The sequence below is a fragment of the Lonchura striata genome, chromosome 1 (genome assembly GCF_050655825.1).
Source record: "Lonchura striata isolate lonStrDom1 chromosome 1, ASM5065582v1, whole genome shotgun sequence".
NCBI classification, from domain to species: Eukaryota; Metazoa; Chordata; class Aves; order Passeriformes; family Estrildidae; genus Lonchura; species Lonchura striata.
The window spans coordinates 11,293,527-11,318,780 of NC_140703.1; the positions used below are offsets into that span (position 1 = coordinate 11,293,527).

The 25,254-nt window shown below is 38.4% G+C and overlaps 2 long non-coding RNA genes across 2 annotated transcripts in view; one reads left to right on the forward strand and one right to left on the reverse strand.

Annotated features, from left to right (window-relative positions):
• Window positions 1–3,341: 3,341 nt before the first annotated feature.
• Window positions 3,342–25,254, forward strand: part of LOC146768587 (uncharacterized) — a 131,312-nt gene continuing 109,399 nt past the window's right edge. Inside the window, exon 1 of the long non-coding RNA XR_014957991.1 lies at window positions 3,342–6,852. This is a non-coding gene — a long non-coding RNA (uncharacterized LOC146768587). The remainder of the gene's footprint in view (window positions 6,853–25,254) is intronic.
• Window positions 16,374–25,254, reverse strand: part of LOC146768588 (uncharacterized) — a 58,771-nt gene continuing 49,890 nt past the window's right edge. Inside the window, exon 3 of the long non-coding RNA XR_014957990.1 lies at window positions 16,374–23,898. This is a non-coding gene — a long non-coding RNA (uncharacterized LOC146768588). The remainder of the gene's footprint in view (window positions 23,899–25,254) is intronic.

Here is a 25,254-nt window from a genome sequence, read left to right on the forward strand (position 1 = left end):
TCAAATATTTTTCTCAATAAGTTCCATCTCCAAGAAGAAATGTCCAGCTGATCCTGGTCAGCTGCTTGCCTAGAGCACACAGGGAGTGGGAGGCTTGTGCAGGCAGAACATGCACATCCTGGACTGGGCGTTCCTCTCCACCCTAAACATGAAATTCCCTGTCTCCCTTGCAAAGCATTTACAGATGTTCTTGATGCATTCCCAGAACAGGAGTTGTCCTCTGAGTGCTTTGTTTCTGCTCTGCAAGGCTCAACTTTCAAGGTATTTTAGTTAACTGAAGTAACACATTTACAAAAGTTATTCATTTTTGTAAATTGCTGTTGAATTGTCACTGAAGAAAAGCAAAAGAAAAATCCAGTAGAGAAATCCAGTAATCAGTAGACTCCATTCCAGTTGTCATAAAACTACACTTACCATTGCAGTTCAAAGAATGTTCACCTAGTTTTTCAGGTGGGTGAAATATTATCCATTTTGCTGTAGAAATGGTAGAGGTGTTTTCTATTAGAATTCAACTAGAATGGGAAAAACTCAATTTCATTGTTTGAAGTTCAGCAAAATTACATGCTACTCAATAAGTTTTACCAAGGAAAATGTGAGAAAGCTTGAGCAGTGAGCAGTATAAACATGCTTAGCAATGAAAAATCATTAGAGTTCCATATGAGTTTCTCTGGATAACAAACTTGATTTCCTGTAAAAAGTGTAAAAATGTCCTATTGCAGCATTTAATTCAAACAAAGAACTTCAGTATTTTCTACCCCCTCCAGGCATTAGAATCTTTGTGTTGCGTATGATGTAAATTTATTTGTTTATGGTTATATTTATATTCTTATATTCTGTCTGAATAATCTAAATTAAAAGCTATAATTAATTCACTATTACGGCATTATGTGCTGAAAACATACATAAATAATGAATATATTTGGATGTGTCCTGTTGTTTTAAGCATTTCACCTAAGCCTTCAGAATTACCTCAGGCCAACATTTGTGTTTTTGCTCCTTGCCAAAAAAAGTGTAATATTTAATAGTAGCATTCATTTTATTTTACTACATCAGTTGCTGAGTTTTATGTTAGGAAGTATGATAGGTTTAGCACAGCAATTGTTGATTTATTGGATTTGAGTGTGAACGCTGACACACATTAAAACATAAATGTTTTAATTAGTTACTCTTGAATTTCACAGGTAAATTTCAGAGTCACCTAACTTTCACAGAGATTAACCGTGACCTGACCCAACTCACTTTCAAATATTTTAAATTACAAATGTTGGCAGAAATTAGGTTATGGCACAACTACTATAGCCTTTACCCCTGTAAAAACACCAGAACTCGAGCAGAAAAGATCTTCCCCTCCCGCAGTTGTTGGTCACCCCTCTTAACCAGGTTTCAACATGCATGGCCACAGGGAGTGCAAACCCCCCACGCTGTGTTTTACACTCTCCAGTGCTGGGCTGTCTGTTTTCCAGCAGCAGAGAATTCCCCTGGCTTTCCTGCCCACCACATTGTCCTGCTGCTTTGTTCGCTCTGTTGTTTTTTCCTGCAGAGTGATGCATTGCTGTATCTCCTCTTGCTGCAGCTGAAGAAGAGCCATCCATCATCCCAATCACTGGAACTAAGGACCTTATGGACTGGGAGTAAATTATGTAGCTTTGGGGAGGCAGAGAGGAAAAGAGTAAGAGTTTTTTTTGTGTGGTTGGGTTGTGTGTTTTGTTTTGTTTTGTTTATCTCCTCTCCCTGAACCTGCTTTTTTTTGTATTACTGTTTCCTTTTGCATAATAATTCTGCCTTGCTTAAGATCATGATAAGGTAGATGCAGCAGAAGTAGTTTCATTATTTCCAGAATGCAAATTTAATCAATATAAATGAAGTTAGCAGCTCCATAGCTGACTCGACTGTTGCTTGGGTCTGAATTTGAGTTTCATCTGTGCCTTTCTTTTCAACTTTAATGTAATGCAGATGCAGACTTCACTGAAATAAATGTCCACTAATCCATAAAATAATGTTGTATAGGTGTTGAGTCCAATTTACTGTTACAAGCAAATCTTCTTCCCATTCAGATAAAATAAAATCCAAGAGAGGCTCCTGGTTTTAATTTTAAAGACTACAAATTATTAAAACCTGAAACTTTGCCCTCAATCTAGGTCATATCTTGGCACTTAAAATTAAGTCTTAAATTTAACTCATAAACTAAACCAGAGCCAAAAATCTCAGCAGTGTATCCTGTCTAACTAGGACCACTGAAAACAAAGGAGATGATTGGCCTAATTTTCACTCCTATTCCTGAATATTCCCGAGTGTCTCGTCCTTCTGGAGCCTTACAGTATCTCTGGCCTTTCACTCCAAACTTCTGGCTTCTCACCCCTCTCTCCACCTTGTCATCTCCCTGACAGGAGAAAAGTACCCTTACTGCTCAAAATTTTTCTATGCCTTAAAGGGATTTTTTCAATTCGAGCTAAGCCTCAAGTTTATACCAATTAAATTGTTTATAAGGATTCAAGGTACAGAGCTGCAGAGAGAATTTTAAGATCTGGGTATTAAAGTGAGGATTTCTTTTCTTCTAGCAAAGCCATACTAAATTTGATATCCCAGTTACTCTTCAGACTGTCTCTTGATGTTCAGTGCATGTCTGAAATAACAGAACAAAGGAATAATGAAACTGCAGTTTAATGACAAAAGCACCTTGTTTTTCATAGCCTTGTCATGGAAATTGTGTGAAAATAAATTTGAGCAAGCTTTGTTGGTATAGTTAATGAAACAACCAAAGATGCTCCTATTTTCTTTTTGATAATTACCAACAAGTCTTTACACCACTTTACATTCAGAGAACAATTAAATATCCTTTTTAGAGTTTCAAAGTAAAACAAATTTTCTCTGCATTTGATAAACTTAGTTTGAATACCCATTTCAAAATATGCTCAGAGAACTGAATTCTAAGTCCATCAGCTTTCAGCTAACTTTTTGGGGAGAGACAGTAGAAGCATCTTCTATCAGAGGTGATTTGACCTTAGATCCATCTGGCAAAGACTTGACCAAAAATCCCTTTCCCTGTGCCTTAGGGTCTGTTTTTCTGGATAATGAGGTGAGGAACTGGACCCTGGTGGGCCATGAGTCGATCACACCTCTAGACTGAAGCTTTGGCGTAATGTGTGAGGAATCATCTGTGCATCTGTTGGACACCAAGTGCAATATGCTGGTGCATATTTACCTGAGAATTTACTTTTTTCTTTGTGGAAGGAACTACAGTACTCTTGGGCTTTGTACAGCTTATAAAATGAAAAGTACTATGACATTGGCATTAGTTTCTTCTTTGCTAGAATAGAAGCAAAAACTATCTATAGGGGTTTTTCAAAATTATACTGTAAGACTAAGATCTTTAGATAGGTAAAAAACCTTTTTATTTTCCTAGATGTCATATTTTACACCTTTACTCAAATTCACCCTGGTTGACAGAACAAAATGAGCCACATTTGCTCCAGCCAAGGAATGTTATAGATATACTCAGACCTACAGAATGTGACTTGGTATCTCTCTGAAGTTTATATCTCCAGGGCCATGTATAAGGATAGAGTATTGTCCCCCTGAATAAAAACAAGTACTTCTCCCTTTGTGGTGAGTGTCAGGCTTATTGCTGATAACTGAAGGAGAAGCTGGTAAATGAGATAGTGCCTCTCCTATCTGTGTAAGTTCTAGGCTAGATGCAGTATGATGTTTACCATTGGAGAGATGTCAGGTTCCTGTAGGGTTATAATGCAAAATGATGGAGAATTTCACACACTGGCCACAAATAGGTGTTAATTATCCAGCTGTATATGGTAGACCAAATTATATGCCATCAATTAATTTCTCATATTGAATGAAAATATTTACTCTAAACCAAACTATTTAGAGCTTATTTTTGTTAAGGTGAATTTGTGGGTGCAATTTTCAGACAGAAGTCCCTGAAGTCATTTCACACCCCCTACTGAACAGTCATCAGAATGTTTTACTGATATTTTCAGCTGGATTTGGTGGTATAAGGTGCCATGAAACACAGTTCATGTCAGTCATTGGAGTCACTCATCATCACACTTCCCTTTCACTTGTCAAAGGCCAATATTTCCATTTCCTCACTCTTTTCCTTGATAAAAGAAATGAAATTTCTTGTTTTAAAGTGATTAAGGGGTCTGTTTCTTCACATAATAAGGGTGGTTTGGTTTTTGTTGGTTCCTTTGGTTTATTTTTGGGTTTTGTTTGTTTTTTTTTTCCCTGACAATGTGTTTGTTTTGAATATTCATTTCTTTGCAGGATTTGCAAATATACTTTTTACTGAAAACAGAATAATTACATCTATTTCTGTTCCAGCTCTGCTGTTCTTAGACTTGTTCTGTTGCTGAATTGACCTGACATATTCCTCAGCTAAGTAAGGAATGTTATTAGCAATTCTAATGTGCTTCATTTGAAATCCACATGAAGAAGGAAAAAGTTTACAAATACAAGGAAGAGTAAGATGCTGATCCCTATAGGATAATCACTTACAAAATAGAGGGAACATGATCATAGTTATTTTTTTCTTCTGGAAATCATTTTGCTTGGGATTTTCTTGGGAGAAACAAGAGCTATTTAGCTTTATTTCTTTATTTTCATACAGATTTCCCTCAATGATCCAGTTCCATAATCAGTACTTAATTACTGCTCTTTCTGGATTGGATTTATGGTCTCAATGTTCTTCCATGCTTTACCATAAGTTGTCCTGTGCCACCCATTTTCCTCTTAAAATGTCAGTCTCTGGGGTCAGGTTATTGTTTGAAACATGTAAAACTTTTTTTTTTTTTTGCTTCATTTTCCATCTTTTTCTTTTTCTGTGTCTTTTTTTTTTTTTTTAACTACTTTACCAGCTCTCCCATGTTTTTCTGAAAAAGCTTTAAAATTGTGAAGTTTCATGCTCCCAAGACTAGAACTCAAGATTTTAAGATTTTAAGACCCAAACCATAACTTGGGGAGCTATGAATACCTTGAAATTTTTTAAACCTAGCATCTCTCTTGTCATCTACTGCATGTCTCTTTTGCCCATGAGAGGCTGAACAGTAGAAGTTGTCACCATCACTTTCAGTACCAAAATAAAGGGGTTATTATGCCACTTCTGATTGCAGGTGTGCCCATAAACACAGAGAAGGACTGGGGAACATCAGGCACCCTCTTGAGTGAATTTCTGTTGTCTTAGCTGGAAGTTCCTGCCAGAATTCAGGAAAATAATATTTTTATCCACATCTAAAAAGACATGTTTATGGTGTGAGTAACTATGTTGTCTTCACATACCCTGTCTGGAATTTGGGCCAATGGGATGCCAAGTAAAGGGACAATCTTGCCAGTGTGTAGAAAAAGAAAAAAAAAAGTAATATTTATTATATATGTTAAATAATATTTATTATTATTTTAGATATGCCAGTGGTTCAAATTTTCATATTTTGCTTATATCAAATTCTGACAAGACTCCATTGTGACAGAAATATTTAGGTATTGACTAGAATTTCTTCTTTGCATATTTTTTTCTGAATACAGAATAAAATCAACATTTTAAGCCATAAATAGAAGAAGGAAAGCACTTTGATAATGCTCAGTGGCAAGAAGTGAGGGAGGAGAACTGTTTTTACAAAGTTTTACATATTTTGCTTCTCTTGTATTTAATGTCTAGACCTGGAGAATATAACAGTAGATATTTTTTGTGTCTTTCTTTATTTTTTTCTCTCCTAAAACATATAGGTGTGTTTAGACCATGCAGATCTTGCTTTTTATCTCTGTTGCCTACAGAAACCCCACTGATATAGCTTCTGGTTCTATCTTAAATGTCTCCATTTCACTGCCCCTTCCCCCAGCAAGGATGGCACTTATTTAGCCATTTTAAATATGGGGAGCTGAGGCAAGATTTTAACATCCTTAATTCCCAGAAACAAAAAAAAAGAACAGCCTAGAGGGAAGAATCCCATCTTAGATTATTTTAGCTTAAATACAAACAGAAAAAAATGAATGGTATAGCCCTGGGGACACAATTTTGATCTGCTTATTTCCGTCCAGGAACTGTCCTCAATATGAAGAGCAACAATTTTAGCACTAGTTTACAACTCCCAAAAATTCTCAAGAGTGAACAGAAAGTGACTTTTTTTATAGATCAAGGATAGGCACTGGGGGGCTGGACAAAAGTCCAGGGGAAGCTGATCTGGGATGAAGAGAGGATCATGCAGGGAGGGAGGAGAGGGGCTCAGACACTGAGCTGTGCTGCTGTGGCACCAGGGAAGGACCTGGGGGCAGGGACCCTCTGTCCTCCAGCTGCTGCTGCCCACCCAGCTCTGGGGACAGGGCACACTGCACTTTTCCAGAGTAGTTTTACTGGCTTAGGCATTGCCTGTTTTGCCTTTCACACAGCTGGCTTGAGCAGTTTAGTAGGGAAATTGTTTTGTGGATGCATCAGGATCACATGGAGCAATTCCCATATTCACACAACATCTCTGGGACAATTCCAGCCATTGTTTCAAGGCAGCTTCATATTAGGAGCTGTTTCATGTATTTTAGCTCTTTTTAATGCAATTTGGCATGGGAAAACAACTCAGACAGGGTGTCATCAGCCAATTCACTGCGTGCCAGGGTTTGGAAATCTTGGCTGTGTGGCATCCTTTGTTTCACACACCCACCTCCCAGCTTGGCTGAGCTCTGCCTGACCTGGCTCCTCTCGCCCTCTGGACGGTGCCACAGCTTCTACTTCCCAACCTGACGTGGGCAACAGGTCTCCTGTGGCCCTGGGACCCCTTGGGGCTTCAGCTGAGCTCAGACCATGCCTTTCCAGGTTTCCAGGCCCATGCTCATTGCCCTCACTGGGAAAGAGTGAGTATTCCATTGGCTCTTGTAGTTGCAGCGTGTTGTGCAGTTTCCTGACTGTAATTCCTATCTGTTTGTGCCTGGTGTGATGTCCAGCTCTCTCTGGCTGTTATTTTGCCTACAGCAGCAGATCTGAAGAGGGCTCAAGAGGCAGGTGCTCAGCTGGGATAGATCAGCATTGATGTGTTTACATCACTGAAATGTTTTAACATAGCTACAACAGTTTGAAAATATTTCCTGTAGGTAGGACCCATGTTGGTGATGGCAGCATGGCTGTGCCTTACTCACAAAGTGAGTATTTTTGCATTTTTACATTATCTTGCATTTTTTTACAGCATTTCCACATCCCACACGCTGCTCCTGCTGTTTGGCTGTTGTTGTTTATACAGCTTGAGAATATTTTTCAACAAAACTTGTCTTTCCCAAATATTCATTTTGATTTACCTGAATTTTATGAGTCTGACTTGGAAATGCTAAATGAAATTCTGACTTGCAGTGCTGTCTGGACCTCTACTAAACCTCCAGGGCAATGTGGATGAGAAGCGGCAGCTTTTAAGATGAACTTTTTCTAAAGGAGGTGTTTAATCCTCCTAAGAAAACCTTACAAATCCAAAATGGTAATATATTTCCTTAAACTGTTTGATCTATAAGCTTTTCTGGGTTCTTGTTCTCTACAGGAAAGATTTTGCCTCATATGTATTTACATTTTCATTTTTTTGCTCATGTTTCCTTGAACGTTTTGCAGTAATGCCTTTGAAATGTGTGAAGATAACTAACTGCTCAGAGGTCTTACTACATATTAAGGGACTAAAGTACATGATATTTAAAAGTTTGCTTGTTTGCTGGAGAAGAGTGCTTTTTTTTCTGACTTAATTAATTCTTTTAAGTAGCTGTGCAGGCAGGTTAGGAAGGCCTTTCCCTAACTGAAGTGCAGTTTAAGCTTTTTAATAATTTTGGCATGACAATATGTGAGATATAAATGCCTAATTGGTTTGACTGCTCTGTCTGCTATTTTATACCCAAAATAGGTTATCCAAGGCAATTTTTTTTCTGAAAATTATGAACAGGCTGATCTGTAACACCCTGTCCTGTAAAAGATGCAATGAGATGAATTCATAACCAAGAGAAACTTCCAGCTCCAGCAAGGCAGTGCAGATCAGCTCAGGCTGGTCTGCTCTGCAGTGCCTGGAATATTTCTTTGGGGGTGTCTGCTTGCCTTAATGAGAGGCAGAGCCTCCCCAGGAGAAGCAGCAGGGTTCTGATGTTCAAAACAAGGCAGTGGTGGCAGGGCATGGTGCTGCACAAAGGGCACCCACCTGAGCAGTGAGGAGTGCTGTGATGATTTGTAACTGCTGGCTGGTGATGCAGCTCCACAGCTGCTCTATATTAGCAACTATATTGCTATTATTATATTATAGCTCTGCTCAGCTTTCCTTTTCAACATGATGGGAAAAACTCCACTTCTTTATTCCCTGCCCCTTCCCCCAGATAAAATGTTCCTTTTTAAGCTTTCAGGAGTCCCTAGGTTTTGAAGCAGAACCCCACTGTGCCCAAGTTGCCCACCCTGTGTACACACAGCAGAGGCTTCAGCTGACAAAAATCTGGTAGGATTGCTTTTCCACTGCACATCCTTAATAGTCTACCATTTTCCAGGCAGAAATAAATGCACACAAGAAGCACACATGTACTGGGAATCTGAAGTGCTCAGGATGTGTCAGGAGTTCTGCACACGCTGCACAGGTGACAAAAGCGTGTGCAGCAAGGCAAAGATGTCCTGGATGGGCTGAATTTCCTGTGCATCCACAAATTGTCTCCAGGGCACACAGGAACTAGGTGATCTGTCACAGATGAGCCATTGTCACTACACTTGCACTGCTGTGTTGGGGTCTGGCTGGCTGTCAGCCCCCTCTGAGCTCCTGCTTCTGGGAGCTGCTGGTCAGAATAGATGGAGGCAAAGAGCAGAGGCTCAGAGGACTCCCAGAGCCATAACAGGGACTAGCAAAAATTCTCAGCTTCCTGAATTCTGATTAAATAGCTTACCCACTGGATTGTCTTGTGAAGATATATAATTTCACAGCCCTTTGTTGTGTGTTCTAAAATATTCATTGCAAAAGTAAATTATTGTGTACCGGGGAAAACACCACATGCTAAAGATGTCATAAGAGAAATCAAGAGTCAGCAGCTCCCGTGATCTGTGGGATAGGGGTGATTAATTGGAACAGATGCCTTTGTGAATCCTGCAAGGAACTATTATCATTCTGAGAAAAAGGGGTAAGAGCTGACAGCCAAGTATACTTTTTAGAGAAAGGGTTTTTTATGCCCTTTTCTTATGCTACTGTCAGAAAAGTCAATAAGGAATGACTATAAACAGGTATTTATAATATCCCTTCTTCCTACAGATGCAGACACTAAAAGAACTTACCCTGCCACTGTAGGGTAAAATATCTAGGTTCTTCTCTGCATCTTGTGTATTCTCCACCATTCTGTGGGTGACACTGTGATGACTCTGTATTTAAGTCTGTCTGTCTGTCTGTTTTTGGGGCCTCTGCTCTTTCTTGGTCAGTCACTTATAGCTGAGGGATATTCCTTTGGGTAAACTTTTGCCTCATTAGTGTGCTTCATAATGCTGTTTCAAATGTACATTTAGCATAGCTTGGAAGCATAAGCAAACCAGTCCCATTGGTTTAACATATCCTAGTACTAAAACTAGTGCTGTAGTTAAAACTTCCTTCCAACACAGAGACTGCAGGGAGGCACCTCCAGTGAAAATCCAGCTGTCCAGAGTTTGCCAGTTTTTCAGAAAGCAGATTATCAACTCTGCATGCCAATACAAACAAAAGAAATTGGTATAGCAGCTTCTGTTTAAATTACTTTTAAAACGTAAGTGTTGAGGGGAAAAGGTGTAGATGGAAATAGGCCCCTGCCTCACAAACAGCCAACCCATCAGAATGCAGAATACTGAAAAGGTCATCCTGAAATGGCATAGGACTATATTTCATAAAATATAGGCATTACATTTCTGGAACCTCATTTGTATGACAAAAACTGTGACAAGAACAGAGGTTGGCACAAAATCAATATACTCTGGCAAGGTTGTAATAAATAATAAAAGTGAAGAACAGCATAAATTTTAACCAGTTTTCATTACAAGTTAAAGCTGGTCTGATTTCCTATGTGATCTCTTGAAGCTACATAATTTCCAAAGAAACATCAGCAAAGGTATATTATTCATTTTGGATGAAAGCTGCTAAGGCAAATATCAGAGAGAGAGAGAGGGAGAGGGAGGGATGTTTATTACCTTTACTTGCACTTGGATGGGTACCAGCAGGACTGGAGGTGTGGAGGAAGGGGTAGGAGACAGATGGGGGCTACCAAACCCCTTCACAGTCCTCAGGGTACCAAGTAACTTTGGCTGTTTTGATGTTCTTCACCCCGAAGTGCTTTGTTTTACACATGGCTGAGAAACTTCTCACCCACAAGCAGCTGTGCCAGAGCAAAAGCCCCAGTTTCAACCATGTCTTTACAGAGACAGCTCAGCATCTACATCCTGATGCCTTCATTTTCCAGTCAAATGTACCAGAAATATCAATTAACAAGTCTAATCCTCTTGTGATAATCTGTTGCTATCCTCAGAAATTTCAGCAGCGCTGCTGCTGCAAAAGGATAAACGCATTAGTTGCAATTTTATCAGCCCAAATGGACATGAGCTCCTTCTCTTGGCTCAGCCAAGGAGGCAATTGTCTCTCTAAGTCCTCCCTGGGCAGGAGTGACTCAGCTCCTGTGGCATCCCTCCCTGGGGGAGGCTGGGGAAGCCGAGCCTGGTCCCTCCACAATATGTCTCCATTTAGATTGACAACTTCCCCTGGCTGTGGGTTAACCTTGTTATGACAGCCCAGCTGCAGTTTCCATCTCCCTGCACTGCACACGAGAGCTCAGCCCTCCCCAGGTGACAGCAGCCCTTGGAGTCGTGGATTGCAGCGGGTGTTTCATCCCTGGAGCTGTTAGCCAGCCCCAAATCACTCTGGCATCAGCTTCTAATGGGGCAGATGTGCTTTTCTCTGATCTCTCTTGGGCGAGGGGTTTAGTACCTCTTATAATGGTCCTGTTTTGTTATTTTCTAGTGAAAAATATAAATGTGTCCAATTTCATGTGTCTATTCGGCAAATGCTTTGTTACTTGAACACCATTTCCACCCTGGCATCAATAGTAATGGTGCTCAGTGTCATCTGTATAACACCATACATTGCATCTATTTCTGCCTGGGAAAATTGCATCCTTAATATAAATCCTGTTTCAAAATTTTGGTTTTGTTTGGCTTTCACAATTTAATTTTGTTTAAATAAGACAAAAGAGGGTTTGTTTATATTTTTTATAGATAGACGATGTGGCAGAAAGACTGGTGGTACCTGTGGACAGTGTAGTTTTTTATTATCAAGATATTTCAGAGAGAGGGCATGTTTAATTATAACCCTCACTTTTCAAATTACTTTTAATGTTTTCCTTCCATCACATTACAATGCTTGTCAAACACAACGCAAATTTGTAAGATTTGGTCTCTGACCATTGATCATTTTTTACAAATGTTAGCAGAACACTTTGTTCTCTCTTTACCTGCTAGATACCTCCCTAGATAAATACAATTTCTGGATAAACATCACTCTATCTTCTGAGCAACTACTACACGATGATCATAACTGGCCAAATGTCTATACAATGATTTTATGTGTAAAAAATCTGATAATAACATGTGCCTTAGGACTGACTAATGTTGGACAGAAATAACTTCTGTGAGTGGATATTTTTGACAAATGTGTTGACAAATGTAGAGTGCAGCATTATTAAATTTGTTCAGTTGCCCTCTGTGTCTCAGGAAGTGCCAGACCCAGCACAGCTTTTAATCGCCTCACTCTCTGCTCAGTAATTTTCCTGCTGTTACAAGTGCAGGCTGCTCACAATCACTTGGAGCCAAGACATTTGTAGGACATTCCCTTTGTATAGTGTCTGTGTCCTGCCTCTCAGCACTCTGTAACACAGTTCTGCATTTATGCTCTGCACCATAACTTGGTCCAACTGGCATTTCCAAGAACTCGGGGAAAATAATTTGCTTCATGAACAGGTCTTCCAGCTGTAACTGAGCTATATTTCTTAGATGTGTGTGCAAGAAGAGCTGAAAAGATTTGGGAGATCTGCTAACACACTGCAGATATATGGTGTTCAATCCCATGGGCAAAGAAGAAAGCAGGAAGGGAAATAACTCTGCCCTAGGCTGGACAATCCTGGCCTGTACAGTCTTAATCATCTATCTATCTGTCTGTCTGTCTATCTATCTATCTATCTATCTATCTATCTCATGTAGAGTTATAATCTTTATAGCTATATTAAACACAGAGAGGCATAAAATTCATCCAAATAAGGACAAGCAACGAACTAGAATATTTTTATACAATATATCTTGGTTTCATCAAATTTCAGATAAGGTTCTATTTATTGGAAGTTGCAGATCTGTACAAGCCTCCTGGAATAAGCCTCTGTAAGAACATAATGATTAAGACTGATTTACAAAAATATCCAAGCGGTGCATGCACAGTGGTTGGACCAAATTCAGTTTCTATTGTGAAGTTCAGTGTTAGAAAAATGGGACTATGTACCAAGGGGTACTGACTTAGCTGACAGTTATTGTTGTCATTGTTCTGGAGATGGTAGTGAATTCAGAGTGTCCTAGACTTTGAGTTGTGGCAAATTATTGCAGCAGAGGATGGACAACAGGCTGTGCAAGGACACAGTTGTGTGTCTCTGAGAAGCTGCAAAGCTCCCTTATATTGGAAGGAGAAAAGATTGGTTTCTCTCCTTGAGGCAACCAACACAAGTCAAAATGTAAATAAGAGAGCTTAGGCATTTTGGAGAGGTCCTTAAGAAATGCATATCATAATAGCAATGTCTTCTCTAATTGATTATGCAGTCTGAATCCTTGGCATTAAGTGCTTGGCAAAAGTATTACACTCTAGCTCTCCCTACTGGATTATTATTACACAATTTCTGTGTTTAATGGGTGCAGTGTATTGCTGTGTTAAACAATTAAACAGATAATACAAGTACCTCACCATACATGTTTCATACCTCACGTGTATTTGAACAGATATGGTTATGGCTTGTGTCTTTACTTTGCTAATTCTTCCTATTTTGTAGTATATCAGAAAAAATGTGCTGGTATCTCCAGCTGCACTTTATGAAAAGTCATAAGAGAAGATGAGAATATTTATTTTGGCTGTAATTTCCAAAATTACTCTGTGATTTTTAAGAACTTAAGGTCACTTTTTGAAAATGTTTTAGGGTCTTAGAAGCCCGAACTTCAATGGCTTTCACTGAAGCTTAGCTGTCTGTCTGAAAAATCCTTTAGTTATGCTTAACTGTTCTATTTCAATTGGTTTTTGAAAGTCAGTAGAGAGATGAGTCTATACAGATTTTATGTTTCTGCTATGCCCAGTTGTGTCTATCTACTTTTTTTCTGAGGGAAAAGCAAGCAGAGGTATTTTAAGTGAGTTAAAATATGCAAAGGTTATATTTTGCCTTTCTCTCCCAGTATGACATTTGACTTGTCAGGACTAAGCTAAGGAAAGGTAAATTCCTCTCTGATAAATATTTGATTGCAATATGTTTACCCACATACTGCAAGAAATTGGTCTTTAATGGCAGTAAGACCTCTTTGACACTTTATGCCAAAGAAAAAAGTGTATATACACTTTTACTTGTATGTTGAAATAACAATGGGCTTAGAACATAAGGTTCTGTTGTTTTTCTGAGAGATCACACCCATTGAGAAAGTTTACAAATAATGTAGTCATACACTGTGGTTGTAAATGCAGCAATTTTCTTTATAAAATAATTAAAGAGAATAATTCTATTGTTTTTTCAATAATTGCTGCTTCACTGCAAAAATCTGTGCAACAAAAGAAATCAGAAATTTTTCTGTGTGCTTACCTATGCTCCATAGTAAATATCACTTGAAGAACTGAAGCCATTTTATTATCACTATAAAATCCATAGGCATGACTTCACCCATACTAAATCAAATAAAACTAACCTGCTAAATTTTAAAAAAGGACCAGAGACCAAGCCCTATGTCTAAATGTAAATCAAGTATTTGATTTACTAAAGTAAAAATAGTAAAATCTAAAGTAATCAAGAATTAGGTGGGTGTGATCTCGGCAGTTTGTTGGTGAAGGTTAAAGGAAACTAAGGGAGTGAGAAAACTATGATACATGGGGAGATCAGGATACAAGTGTTCAGGTTTGCTCTTTAATCCTTTTTGGGCTTTTTGGGTTTGGTTTTACTTTTTGGTAAAGGGGAAGGGAAGGAGCTGTTGTTTTACTTTAGTTCTGTTTTTTTTTCTGGTTTTTTGTTTGTTTGTGTTTGTTTTTGTTTTTGTTACTGTTTTGGGTGTTTTGGTTTTGATTTCATTTTAAAGCACAGTAGATATTCCAACATTCAGTGTGGACATGGACCTTTTACTCAAGAGAGACATGGTCCATGCTGGGTAGTCAGGGGTCTCTCTGTGAATAGGGACCAAGAACTTTGCAGTGGAGTGAGTTCTTTCCATTATATAAGTTTAGGCACAGAGGATTCCCGGTGCAAACTGGGATTTTAGGTGGGCTGAATTTCTGAGCAGTCTGTTTCTCCATGAACAGAACAAGGGGCCTCCTAGTTTAGGTGTTTTAGTTTGCTACTTGAAAACACATTTCCCAAATTTGGGCTAGCGTAAATTCAGCCCTTATGCTAAAATTCAGTTTCAACCTCAAAATGGCTTAGCAGTGACATTACTGACAAATATCAGGATCTATAAATCACTAGGTTTATACAGAGGCTCTAGTTCATTCTATCTTTTTTTAATTTGCCTTGCCACTTTAAATGTCTATTGCATGTATTAACATGTTTTAGTGAAAGAGAAAGTTTACACAAAATAAATTGGTGGATTAGATCAATTAAAAAGATATTTATTTAACCTCTATATTTTTAAGAGGTATTTGATACTGTTAAAATATTGGCTTGGATGACTGAGTTTTACCTCTGAAAAACTATTAGCTTGGTTATCTACCATAGGTTTGATCCAACAAGGGCAAGATATTAAAAAGCTAGAGAATACACAGAGAAAGGAGAGAAAATAAAGCTAAGCACTGAATAAAAAATGCTATGTATTTTAGGAGAGACAATATAGAACACAACTTTAATTTGTGGGAAAGGAGTTTGAGATAGTACTCTGATTATATTGATAATCTCTTCCAGTGGAAAAATGCCTAGGTACTAATTCTATAATAGCTAAAATGGAAAAGAAAGAAAAGCCAGATGTGCAAGCTGTAGTTGCATGGATTAACATGAGAGGCAAAGAATTTTGATGCAAAGGTGGTTAATATGTGTAATAAATCCCATGTGTAAGTGACATATTTTCCATTTCTGTTGTCTTTATGTTAGTCTTTATGAAATAACTATTTGGCTTTCACCGTAGCAGAGGTCTTCATTAACATGGCTCTACCACCTCTGTGACAGCTTGTTTCACTGCCTGTTGGGTAGACTAGAAATGGATCCAAACCAATAATGAAACTAGTTTTGAGCCATAGTCATATGTTTTAGAGAGAATTCAAACTGAAGAGAAAATATATGAACTCATCTCTCAAGACAGGGAGCTGAATTTGAAATGGGTGTGTACAGTTCTTGCTGTTCCCAAACAACAGTCCTTAGCACCTTCCAGCTGGCCACATCCTTATAATACCAGGTGCATGAAGAGGAACTATAGATATAGGGCTATCACAAAAAATCTTAACTAGTACCTGATGCTTGTACCTTTTTTGTTGAGGAATTTTAGAGATTCAAGCCTGTCTGTTGTCAAATTGGCCAAGTACCCTACGACCCAGAAAAACTCCACTTGGTCTTTATTTTCTTCATTCTCCTTTCCAACTCCTTATTTTTTTACCTCAAAGACACTTTCCTCTCTGGAATTCACAGAGTAATATAACATTTATTCTGACCCAATTAGGATAAAGAGACAGAAAGCAAATGGGGCAGAAAAGGCTGCCACCCTAAGTAGGAATTGTGTATGTGTAGAATTGGAGAGAATACAAATTTTATTATAAATAAATAAATAAAGCCTGGACTTCTGAGTCTGATTTCCCTTTCCTTTCCTTTCCTTTCCTTTCCTTTCCTTTCCTTTCCTTTCCTTTCCTTTCCTTTCCTTTCCTTTCCTTTCCTTTCCTTTCCTTTCCTTTCCTTTCCTTTCCTTTCCTTTCCTTTCCTTTCCTTTCCTTTCCTTTCCTTTCCTTTCCTTTCCTTTCCTTTCCTTTCCTTTCCTTTCCTTTCCTTTCCTTTCCTTTCCTTTCCTTTCCTTTCCTTTCCTTTCCTTTCCTTTCCTTTCCTTTCCTTTCCCTTTCCCTTTCCCTTTCCCTTTCCCTTTCCCTTTCCCTTTCCCTTTCCCTTTCCCTTTCCCTTTCCCTTTCCCTTTCCCTTTCCCTTTCCCTTTCCCTTTCCCTTTCCCTTTCCCTTTCCCTTTCCCTTTCCCTTTCCCTTTCCCTTTCCCTTTCCCTTTCCCTTTCCCTTTCCCTTTCCCTTTCCCCTATGAACTTCTAGATTAATGTGAAAATGAACCAAGTTGAGCTGAAAACAGCAAAGTCATCTCAAATTAAAGAAATACAAGGAACCCTGCACAGAATTTATGGCTCATTGAATAAACCCCCTAAGCTTGTATACATCTCCTCTGACATGGAATTATAGTGTTTAAAAGCAAAACTGTACACCTGCAAGAAATTGATGAGTGGAAGGACAGGTCCATGGAGCACTTTATCAACTGCCTGCCACTTTCAGTACAGCAACCAGTAAAATGTCACTCACTCTGACAAAGAAAGAGTAATTAAAAATATATACATCTAGTGGAGAAACTGGGCTGAAGATGGCCTACTAATGGCATCATATATCACTGCATGGCCTGGTGTGGAAGAAGAATGACCTGCTGAAAACACCCCTTTAAGAATATTTATAGGAGCTAAATGAACTTCATTATATCATCAGATATGCCATAAACACATCTTAAAAGCATTTTAGATAACCTATTTAAGGGTAATAGTACTTTTAATGGGACAATCTAAAAGAAAACAGATAATGTGGACCTGAATTGAAGCAATATTCTACAAAATAAGCCTTACGAGGAGTGGACAGACACCTTGGTGTCAAAATCTGCTGTCACACTTTTATGATTAATATATTCTGCTCTTTAATTGAGCCCATTTTATGATCCTTATATGCATTTTGCATAAAACCCACCTGAATGATGCTTACACTTATTTTGTGGAAAGCCTGGTAAAATGACAATTTTTTTGGTCTTCTTCTGCAAGCAAGATTTGGAAATGAAATATCTGTTCCATGCTGGCTGATCTTTGATCCACGATCCTCAGTTGTAGAGCAGATTTGGACTTCAGTAAACAGAAATAGCATTCTGTGTAGGCTGTGACTAAACTCATTTCAGCACATTTGGAAGGTGCTAAACAAGTCAGTCCTCGTTTGCCGAGTTTCTGACTGGAATCAGGAAAAGTGAGACAATAAGAAACAAGAAAAAATGTCCCTAAAAAATATATGCATGAGGCCAATTTTTTTTCCTTTCCCCCATGGCTTACTGACAGAAGTGACATATCAAGCGTATTTCATGCTATGATTTATTACCACTGGTCATTCCTGTAAGTTCAAACAATATGTTTTTCATACAATGAAGAAATGATAGCACATAAATATGTGGGCGAGTATTTGTTCTGAGCACAGACACAGAATATACAATAAATGTATTAATCCAAATTCATCATCTTTGAGAAGGAAAATGTGTTATCAGCCAAAAACCATGTGCATGTAAGAGAGCTGTTCACAGGAGGGATGCTTCTTACACACAGTCCAAGGGTTCATTTCTTCAAGCTGTGGGGGGTTTTTTTTGGGTTTTTTTGGGGTTTTTTTGGGGTATTTTGTGGTTTTTGTTTTTTTCTTCTTGTCTCCCTTTTAGCACATTGAAGATGGACACCAGGAACCATCATGCTGCTCAATCTATTTTACCACAAGTTTTGCAACAGTTTTGTTTCTCTTAAAGTTCTAATTATCCAAAGGCCTATGATTGTGATAAAATGTTAGAGTTTATTTCATAGAGAAAAAAGATTCTTTAAATCTTGTAACTGAAGAAATATCTTCAGAATAAAATGCTTCTGGCTTTGAAATGAATGAAAATAAAGCAAATGAAGTTCAGAAATTATTATAAAGTTATGAGTGCACATCAGTCAAATGAATCTTAGAGAGGAAAAGAGAATAAAGATAATTTATCATTTTAAAACACTGGTGTATTTTATGTCAGCAGAAAAATAAGAGCCAGAAGAAAGCAAATCTGAAAAGATGCTGAAGAGGTGAAGACAGAAAAAATGGATGGCAATCAGGGACAGATAATGAACACAGGGGTACAGAAACTGTTTTCATTCTTGTCCCAGACAATTTGTCTGATCATATTTCTGGATTTTATCCTTAAAATAAAGCAGAAGACTTACTAATGTCCCAAATAAAGCCTTGAAAAAAAAGGTGAAATAGCATGGGGTAAAGGAAGAAATTATAGTTGAGAGGCTTTTTGTCAAGTATTTATACTGGCACAGGAAAAAGAAAAAAAAGGGTTTAAAATAGTTCTGGGAAGTAATGCAAGGTACCTTTACTCTCTGCATTCTCCCCTTTAGTAGAATAAGAGAGAAAGGGTAGACTGAGAAGAGTCACATTCTTATGCCTCTCAATGCAATATTAGACTGAGGCAAACTTCTGGTTTTTTCCAGGCTTTCAAGTGCCTTTCTTACCGATGTGCAGGAATAGATCTGAGAGGTGATGCTCTCCAGATATTGATATCTCATTTGTCCATCCTGAAGTTTCAAGTCATCCTCAGACAAGCAGAAAACTTTTTTTTTTTTAAATCCACTGTCCAGAATATTGTTCTGATATTTTACAGGGAAAGGAAATTCACTTTTCATGAATGAGGAGAAGAAATGCCTGATTTTGATATTTATTTTTAGTTATCTATCCTTTAAGGTCCACTAGTATTGGTGCTTGAGGACTGGTCATACTGTTAAATATATAGCACAAAAAAATAGAGATTTCTTGCCTATGGCACATGAGGGAAGCATTAGGGAAGCACTTCTCACTGGCAGCCAAGTAATCAAAACACACCCATGATTTTCTTTGACACTGCTAAATTTAGAGAGGTAATATGAAAAACTGGCTTCCTGGGTGTGGTGTACCTTTCAAGGCACAAAATCAAGTGTAGATTAGACAGAGATAATTCACTTTCCTACTTTTTAGGCTGGGCTGCTGAAAAAGGAAGTTTGTTTTTGCATGCTGCCCTGTATCTGTGCTCTCCTTCTGTTTTCTATTAACATCTGAACTCATGGGTCAGTTTTAACTAAATGGAAAGACCGAGATTTTCCAAGATTATTTCAGTTCTACAAGTTCAATTGACAACTGTTGGGGGAGAGATATTCAAATGTAAGTACTTCTACCCCAGGAAAACTGAATATCCTGTTTGTCTGTCCATAGCTGTATATGAACAAGAAATCAGCAACCTGTTGCTCCACATTCAACCAGTCCACCCTTACAAGGATGTTGGAAAAAACAGAGGGGCAAGGTGAAAGAGGAGAAGCAGCAAAAACAATTTTCATAACATTGTGCAGATACAAAGGGATTCAGTCTCTAGCATGGCAGCAGCTTACCAGCATTTTTATTAAATTTTATATTTCCTTTATTATGTATATAGAAATTAATCTGCTACAGAGATTAGGGGTCTTAAACAGAGTTTTAGAAGAAGGTCCTCCTGTGAAGCCCAAGATTTTGCCCTGTTGGTTCTGGAGAAAGACAAAGTTGGTTGTCATAGATTTTATTAAAACAAGAACTTTAAAATATTAACCTTCATTTCACAGAAGAAACATCCATGGGCACACAGATTCTATACAAGGTATCAATAGTCTTTCTATTGACAATGGTTGTAAATATTTCTTTTTATTTTACTAATACTACTTACAAAACTTAGGGTAATACCATGTCAGTTGTTATTTGTATAGTGTGTGCTGTTATGACTGGATTAGAAATTCAGAGGACACCCTCTGCATCAGAATATTTTGTAAGGAAGATTGGGAAAGGTGGCACTGTGAGTTAATAACTCCTTTCAGCTTGTGATGGGGATTATTAAAAATGAAGAGGAATGTGGAAATTTGGACTCTGTTTAAATTGAAGTATTGAGGGGGAAGGAAAAAGTGTTTACCACCTGTGGTTCAGGGTAGGGAAGCACACTCAGAGATGGCTGAGAGCATTAGATTAGTGACTGCAGTGATATCTAGGGAATTTTAATTTGTGTAATTTATTCAGTCATTAATAAGAAGGACTAGAGTTTCATGTAGAACTCATTTTTATATCAGTATGTGTTACAGGCAACTCAGCAAGGAAAAACTTCAGACTGAATTTTATTAAGTAAAATGGATATGGTAAGTACCATGATCATTAGGGATGGATTTTGGATACAAATACAGGTGTATTAACATGTAAATGTTCCAATTTAATACAATCAAAAATGTATTAAGTAAAATAGATTGGCAGTGTTTATGAGCAAAGAACTCTTGAGGACAAAAAAAAAAGTATAATTTGCAAAAGGATTGGGAGGAAATACTGCAAAGCAAAACCTGAAATATAAATTATTTAAAGCTTCTGTGGATGAGTGATAAGTTGTTAAGCTAATTGCAAGTAACAACAGAGGTAAAAAAACCTCACGGAGTCAAAAAATTTGATCCAGCTATAATATTTTAGAAGAAACAGAGGAAGTGTAGAAAAGAGCATTTGAAGAATGAGATAGAAAAATGAGTTTCTGTTGCCTGCTCTGGAGGTACGACTGGGGGGTGAAATAATCCTGTGAGAGAGCTGCTTCCAGTGAGTGGAGGATAAGGCAACAAAAATAAGTAAAATAAGTAATCAAATAGAAAATGCAACATAAATTTAACCTTTTCCATAACCTAGAGTCCTTGATTACAACATTGCTTTCGAGTCTCTGTCTTCTGTATAAAACCACAAACCACCATGGGGAAGGACTGATTCTTTAAAGCACCACAGCCCTACTGTGTCTGTCCCAGACATGGATGTGCACCTCTGGGAGACTCTCTGAATTGAGCTTCTGAGACATCTGGAGATGAAAACCAGAAAACAATGTTTCATGTGATAAAGATAACTTTCTCCTCCAAAAAGAGGAAGAGAATTTGGTCCAATTATTGCTGGAAAAAAACACAAGAGAGGAAACATTAGAGGTCTATGTATTTTCCAATATGTTCTTAAAAAATCCCAACCCCACTCAGCAGTTGGAATTCATTTAGGGAAACATTAAGTATCAAACTACTGGAAGGACATTGAGCATAATCTCTAGGGCTTGACAGATTTGCACGAGTCTTTTTGTTCTTTCCTATGATTTTAAAAAAATATATTAAACATATATAAAAATGGATTTTCCAGGGAAGATGACAAATAAAGTTGTCAAACTATAGCACAAGACACAGGCCCTTCTCATTTCTTTGCCACATCTAAGTTGCTTTACTAGTGCTGGACATAAAGTGGAACAGAACAGCAAGATTTTCTTTCAGTCTCTTTTTAGATTTTTTTTCCTCTTTTGAAGTAGCATGCAGTATATGTCCAGATACAAAATTTGGGAGGTGGAGGAATTGATACAATTTCTATTTATTTCCAAAATAGGTTGAAGGGTGTTTCTGACAGGAGCACAAGTTTTTCCTCCCTGTTCTTCTGTGACCAGGAGTGTGCTACTTTGGAAGACAATGAATCTTGAGGCTATCTCTGCTTTTATTTTAGCCAAATTCTTGGACAGCACCTTATGGTTACTGGAAATGAAGTATTACTTAATGAAATAAATCAGTATTAGTATTAGTTGGAAATAAATAAATAAAATAGTAAATTAGAAGAGTGTGTACTATATTGGATAATTGTGCTAATATCTTGGCAGATGTCTTGCTAATGCTCAAATCAAATCATACCTAGGAGGGATTTTCCTTTAATCTTAGGAGAGGCACTTCAGCTGCAGCCTTGTAAGTGAGTGAGATGTTTCTGTTCTGGCAGTGAGCATGGTCATATTTAATACAAAAATATTATGGAAAAAAATGTATTTTTAGAAGTTAATAAGTAGATAATAGAGGCAATTAGTAAGGTCTTTAAAATTGGAAGGAATGAGGGAGAGCCAGAGAAAGTTCTCATTTGAAAGGGGCTGATGGAGATGTTTTATTCTGATATTCCAGATTAAAATTATGAAATTTCTATTTGCCTATTGTAATCTAAGTTTTATCTGCGCAAGTAGACCTTGGGATTGTTATGTTATGACCAAGAAACGAGGAAAATGCTGCATCCTTCTAATGTGAATTTTCCAAGGTTTTAGTACCCCGATGACAAACCAATGCTCTTCATAGAATTATTCAAGCTGCCCTCACAGCATCTTTTATCACATTTGTCTGCTTCACTGGCGCTTTTGCTCACTCTGTCATGCAGCTGGTGTGTGTGCTGCAGGTGATCAGCAGGCAGCGACCCGAGCCTGCCCTGCCTGCGTCCCCCTCCCAGGCTGGAGCCCTCCCTGCAGCACGAGGGAGGGATGGTGACCTCCATCAGAGAGCTGGGAGCCTCTGTGTCCTCACAGGAGAGGTCCCCACAGCAGGCCGTGGCTTCATAGTCACCAGGAGGAGGATTCCTATGGGGAAAAATAATAGTTACGTGGCTTGCAGTGCCCCTGATAAATGGTTGTGACAGCCTTCGGTGCTTCAGGCAGAAAATGGCAACGTGCTGCTGCTCTGAAATTGTGCTGTCAGCTCCTTTGGAGCCCTTCACGCCTTGCAAAGGTAGCAGGAATCCTGGATAGCAGAAAAGACTCTGACATAACCCAAACATAGAAGCCACGTGAGGCATGGAAGCAGGGGCAAGTGGCCTGGGGTGAACACAGGAACACTGTCCAGGAGTGCAGAGACAGGGCTGGGACAGCCACCAGGAGCTGGACCTGTGAGGGATCTAAATGGCCACAGAAAGGGTGTCTATAGACAATTCAACACGAAAAGAATGACCATGGAAAATGTGGATCTGTTGCAAAAATGGTGCTGGGGATCTGCTGAGAAGACAGATGGAAGACAGTGAGGTTCTCAGTTCCTTCTTCACCTTGATTTTCACTGATAAGTTTTGGTTACTGGAATCCCAGGCCCCTTAGACCTGAGGAAAAGTCTGGAACAAGGCAGATTTACCAATTTTTGGAGGAGGACCTGGTAAAGAAACTTCTAAACAACCCTGGAACCTGATGGGAGACAGCCAGGAGGTGCTGAGGGAAATATCCCATGTCGCTGCCAGTTCTCCCTCCATTATTTGTGAAAGGTTGTGCTGATGAATAAGACTTCTGAGAACTGGAAGAAATCAAATGTCACCTCTGTCTTCAAGAAGGGGGATCCAGGGAACAACAAGCCACTCAGCCTCACTTCAGTCTTTCAGAAATTATTTCCAAACAAGGTGATTTGGATTAGCCACCATGGATTTCTGAAGGGGGAACCATGCCTGACCAACCTGGGAAACTTTAATGATGAAGTGATGGGCTCAGTGAATAAGAGCGAGCAGTAGGTGTTTTTAACTTGACTTCAGCAGGGGTTTTACCAATGACTATATATATATATATATATAAAATGTATATAAATACCTGGTTGAGGAAGTAAAGAAGGCAGAGTCAGACTTTTCTCAGTGTCTCCTGCTAACAGGTCAAGAGGCAGCAGGCAGCAACTGAAATACAGCAAATCACATGTAACCAGAAGAAAGCACTTTATTTTGTGAGGGTGTTGGTTGGGCTGTCACAGGTTGCTCACAGAGGCTATGGAATCTCCATTCTTGGAGATATTAAGAAGCCAACTAGACGTGGTCATCAGCAACTTCTGTGGGTGATCTTGCTCTGAGCAGAGGTTTGGAGGTGCCTTCCAGTCCCACAGCTGTTCTGTAGTTCTGTAATATAGCAAAGACATACACTCATTCAAATAACTTTTGTTTCTACTTTTGGGAGACTTATAAACTATTAAATGGAAGGTAGGAAAAATAGATGAATGAAACATTTTCATAGCTAATTTTAATAATGGAAATAATTTTTGGTATAAATTAAATAAGCTGTCTGCAATCAAACAAGGCATGTATTTTTTTAAGAGCTGAAAATAGGCCTGAAAATTCCTGTGTTTAAAAGTTTCCATGCTGTCACTGCAATAAATTAAGTTTCTAATTAAACACATGCTCACATACACACTCTTGGATGGGAATGCTATGCTTGATCAATAGCCCCAGGCTACACGGTAGCAGGCAGAATTATAGCAAATGGAACTGGATGAATGGGTTTACTTAATGACCACAATATGATTTATTTCTTTGGTGGGAAACAGGGTAGGAAGACATCAAATTGCTAAAAATATTACCCGAGCAAATTAAGATACGATCTTACAGGAGATAGATTCCCCAGGGATCTCGTGTGAGTACAGTAGATCAGAGCTCAGATCACTGTAAAAGAATCAGACTTGATGAAAGTGTGTCAGCTAATCTGCATTCAGCTTGTTTGCCATTTATAATTAAGGAGGTTTTTCTGTTATGTTTTAATGTAGATGGCTTAGCTGTGGACAATTGCTGATTTAATCTGCACATTTTCACAGTGTCATGATTTTAGCTGTTGGAGGAGTCTTGGTACAAGGAACAAAATTATTGCAGAAAATTCCCCATACAATAAAGCAGATGAAAAATAGATCTTTGAGTAAACCTTCATGGAATTTCATATTTTGACCACAGTCCCTTTTTATTTGGCATTTGCACTCAAGAGTTGAAGAACAGCCTGTGAAAGGTGTGCCAGTGCAGGAATATGCTGGAAGCTTCTGGTGGTGAATCTGGGACTGGCATCTACATTCTGGTCTCTGCCACTGGGGATCTGTCACTGGCCCCCCTGACCAGTTATTCACCTTGCCAGTGAACTAAATAAACCCAACCCGAGCTGAGACAGAGAGAGAAAAGGCATTTCTGAGTTTTGACTTTGCTGTAAGTAAAGGTTTGTGTCATGTGGCTTATGACCTAAAGTGAGCTGACAAAACTAGCAGCAGAAGAAGTCTTCTTCAGTCCCCCAAAATACTCACATATATTAGTTTTGGTTCTGGCTGCTTTAAAATGTTCCTTCAGTTTCTCTTTCTCCCTACTTATTTATCTGTGAAAAATGCAGAAACTGAATATAAATCAGGTTTTGACTTTTTCTATAATTGTGCTTTTCAAAGGAGATAATTAAATTTCTGCCTCTTTGGGAAAAGGTCAGCATGTTGGGGTAACAAATATTCG